Source organism: Parambassis ranga, chromosome 22, assembly GCF_900634625.1.
Source record: "Parambassis ranga chromosome 22, fParRan2.1, whole genome shotgun sequence".
Lineage (NCBI taxonomy): Eukaryota > Metazoa > Chordata > Actinopteri > Ambassidae > Parambassis > Parambassis ranga.
The window spans coordinates 7567140-7571473 of record NC_041042.1 but is presented as its reverse complement, the minus strand read 5'-3'; positions in this window follow the sequence as shown (position 1 = coordinate 7571473).

Below are 4334 nucleotides of genomic sequence, written 5' to 3'. Positions count from 1 at the left end.
TAGCGGTGCACCCCTCCCCCTGACTGACACGGGCACCGACCACTCACAAGGAGCGAAAGGAGGGAGGATTTGAACTGATCTCTCCCTGCTCGCCAAACTGTCTCTGTTGCGCAATGATGCAACTTTGAATGTCTTTCTTTGTAGTTCGACCTTTAACTTTTATCAGCTTGTTTAAGGTTATTGATACACTATAAATAAGGCAGACTTTCTGGTTAAAATTTCTCTAATAAAATGTATTATGAATTGAACTCAGTACTAATTATCTGATGCAGAATGCAGTGGAGGATGAGGTTGCTTTAATTTAGACTTCATTTATGGCTCTTTTCTCTGCCTATTGTTTACTATCTCTACAATAAAGTGTGTCAACGCCCCATAATCAAACATAATATAACCCATTCTCCAGGCCATGTATCTTCCCACAGCGTATGTGTGCTTACTTGTGTTTGTAGGTGTCTGATTGTGTAGGCAGATGGCTGTTGGAAGGTAAAAGGTCACCCGATGTTTGTTGAAGCACTGTTTATGTGCTTACATTGCCAGATGATGGTCTGTTTGTGGGTGTGGGCAGTGGGCACAGCTGGAAGCATATTGTGACAGTGTCACAGGATCGAAGCACCATTTAGCTGTCAGAGCTCGCAATGTATAATAACTCATGAAGCCCACTCAAAATCAGATGGATCCAGATTGTGAATTGTTGCCGTCATTGGATCTAATGACAGCACCGAAACACCAATCAGATGTCATCCGGGATGATTTTCCCCACAATGTCAACACACAACAGCACCTCCTTCATTTGCAACATCTGCCTGGAGCCACCCGCTCCAACACAAACACAACATCCAGGAAACCAGCCCCATAGCACGCATAATCAGCCCTTGCAACACAACTCGGCTCTTGTCCTCTGCCTCTCCCTACACCCTCCCTCACTCCATCCCCTCCTTAAAGCGCTTGTCAAATGGGCCGACCGGCTGACCGCTGGCCGGACACCCATGCTGGCTGATGACAGATCAGACCAGGGCCCTCGAGGGCCTCAGTTTCCATGCACTTGTAAAGATTGTGGCCCAGCAGTGCTGACCTATTTGCTTTGGTGATGGGCTTTCAAATGGGGCTTACTCCCACACGACCCTCATTCTGTCATGGACCAGCAGTTTGTTGTTGTCTATATGAAAGGTCACTGCCTCTACACCTTCTGGTTGTATCTGTTTAGCAGTTTAGCATGTATAAATGCTCTGGGGGATCATAAGAGAGGGGGGCCTTTCTCAATGGGGCAGTCATCAACAGTAGACTGGACCAGACTTGAATACACCCTCATTAGACTCTCTCAGAGCATGTGCTCTGTGTCAAATGTTGCATGAACGTGGCATTTGGAAACTTTCCCATTGTTAAGTCTGGCATGTAGCAGTACAGTCAGATTCTCCGTCACCTCGGCTTTGTTTGTACTGTCAAAGAAATGCCAAATTAGGCCCAAATACGGCTAATTGCTCATTTTCTAAAACCAGAGCACACTCTGCAACATGACGTCCCTGGGTGTTGGTAGCATTGCATGTGAGTCTCTGAAAGGAGCAAAGAGGGGAAAAGGTGGGGCAGCGAAGGGCGTTTTGCAGGGTCTGAATAACTGTAGTGTGTGTGTGCTAATGATGTTGTGAGTCACAGGTCTCAGAGAAAATACACCACACAGTGGTGTCACACTAGTTCTACTCTTTTCCTGGTTGGATGCAGGCTTCATAGACACTGCTGCTCATTTCTGGTTCCTCATATGAGAGGTGAGGGTGTAGGATACATCCCCAACAGCCCTCCGATTTCATGACCCCTCACTCTCCTGTGGCTTCTCGCCTGCCCACTGCACAACCAGCTGATTTACACTCTGCTGCTGTGGAAGCGTCAGGTTGCTGGTGGAGGTGTTTGGTCTGGTGGAGGGATGTAGGTGGGTGTGAATGATGGTTTGGAAGTGGGCGAAAGGTGGCAGCAGGACAGGGCTGATGGTGACGCATGGCTGGATGTAGTGTGACATGGAGTGTTGAATGCATGTCGAGTGGACAGCGTGTGGCACACCTGATTACATGTATCAGCAAACAGTGGTGGCTATCAATCCTTTCTTAGCTTATCACAAGGTTGGGCTGAATCATACTTTTAAAATCCAGGCCAACGGATGTAGGTAGGGGAGGGGTTTGGGGCATAATGGCAATGCATGCTGACAGCTGAAAGAGTTTCAAAGCAACTCAGAAATCTATTAAATAGCAGAAATATGGAGCACTAACAAACACTTTCAAACTCAGAACAGATGAGGTCATTTGCTTTTTGTCCAAGCAGTCAAAATAACGAAAAAATACTTGGAGATACATGACAAAGAGGCATGAACACACCAAAACTTTCGAGAAAATCAGCCAAACCCAATTTGTAGATGCATCAACACGATTTTGATATTGATGATTGCCTCTATTTTCCATGACTGCCATGCACAGGGACTCACTCAAGTGCTTTTGTTTCTCACTTTTCATTTCTTTGGAGCTTGACAGACAGTTCAGACACAACCACAACAGTCCAAGTCTGAGTAAGTCTCTTTCTTGTGGTAGATCAGAGCTGATTTTTAGGTCAAATTTACAAAAACATGAAAATGATTTCCTGACCCATGTTGTGCTCTTAGGCTTTATTTTCCCATCTTATAATCTCTTTGTCATTTACCTCTCAGCTCCTCCAGCCCCTGTTTTCTCTGTCTCTCTGTGAGGTCTGGTCCAGTTGCTGTTTTTCTTGCAGGGGCTATAATAATGTGTTTTGACACCATTAGGTCTCCTGCGGTCTTTCTCTCTCTGTCTCTTCCCCCCAGAGTCATCACAGCAACACAGAACAGCAACACAGTTATACACAGGTCCCCTCCTCTGCCTTTAAAGGGTTCAGAGAGTTCAAACAGCCCTGAGGCTTTGGTACGCTACTTTAGCTTTGTAGTCTGCGAAATGGTTACTTTTCTTGAAAAAGACGTAAATTCAAGCAGATGCGCTGTCATTTAGTGAGGGGTGCATCATAAATATTGGCATGTAAATCACTGTTGTGTGAGGTAACATGTGGATGATCCCTTTACCCATCATGAATTGATCAAAGTGGTTTTGATTGTGGACGTTTGACTTCTGTTCCACAATGATAACTGGTTGATTCACCTCTTTGATCAATGTGTTTTCTACTTTTTTCCTGTTAAAATCTACCAACAACATAAATCAAAATATTTTAAAACATAAAATAACACTTTTAGTATCATGTCAGTGACATATATGCAGAGATAACAGCTGTGAGAACCAGCTAGCCTCGTCCTGTTCTGTGTTGACTGTGTTGATGTAATCTTAAGCTTACGTGTTGCCCTTTTAATGACAGTGGTCATCACGTTTCCTTGAGCACCACCATAAAGATAATATCTGCTACAGTGTGTGAAATGTCTTGTCACTTTGGATGGAGGACCAGATAATCGTATACAGATGTCTGTGTGACCCCAGGAATAAAAAGTAACACCTTCTTACACTACAATAACACTATGTTTAATCTTAGCCTCACAAAGTTTGACAAAGTTTGACCCAGCGTGCTAATACAGTGCTAATTTATCATCTAGAACCGCAGCAGCACACATACAGCAGTCTCTTGTACCAGCTGGATTAACACTCCCTGAAAGAGCTGTAATGACACATGAGGTTTTTGGGTTCGATTGGCATCCAGCATCATTATGACTCAGCCTCAGACCCTTCCTACAGTCACGGCTCACATCCTCTGGCTCCAGATTGTACCCAGCTCTGGGCCTCTCTCTTTCTGTCCAACACGTTTACCAGGAGATCATGTGACCCTGCAAAGCAAGCGGCCACCAGCTTGTTTGACAATTATAAGTGGCATACATGGTCGCCCCTGTCGTGCTCCAGCGGAACGTTAAGTGGCCCTCTCAGAAGTTTTAATCTGCAAATCTGTGTGATGATGATGAATTCCTCAGTGGATTTGGAACCTAAAAGAACCCTTGTGTCCGATTCCCATAACACCTGCCCTGAGCAATCTTCCCTTTCATACATGAGATCATTGAGACAATTGTACCAGCAATCATCCATAGGTCTACAGTTACAGTAAATGAGTGGAGGGCGAGGCTGTGACCCAGATTTTCTGCTAAGTCATAAACTAATTGGAGTGGATCTAGCGACAGATATATGTTATGTACATTATTAGAAACTGTGCTGTGTGCTTGGAGCCAAACATATTTTCAATTGTCTCAGCAGCAGCATGATTAAAACACAACATTGATATATGATTAGTGTACACGTGTCCAAAGAAAAGCTGAAAGACACAGAGATGTTCTGGGATATTTGTCTGGG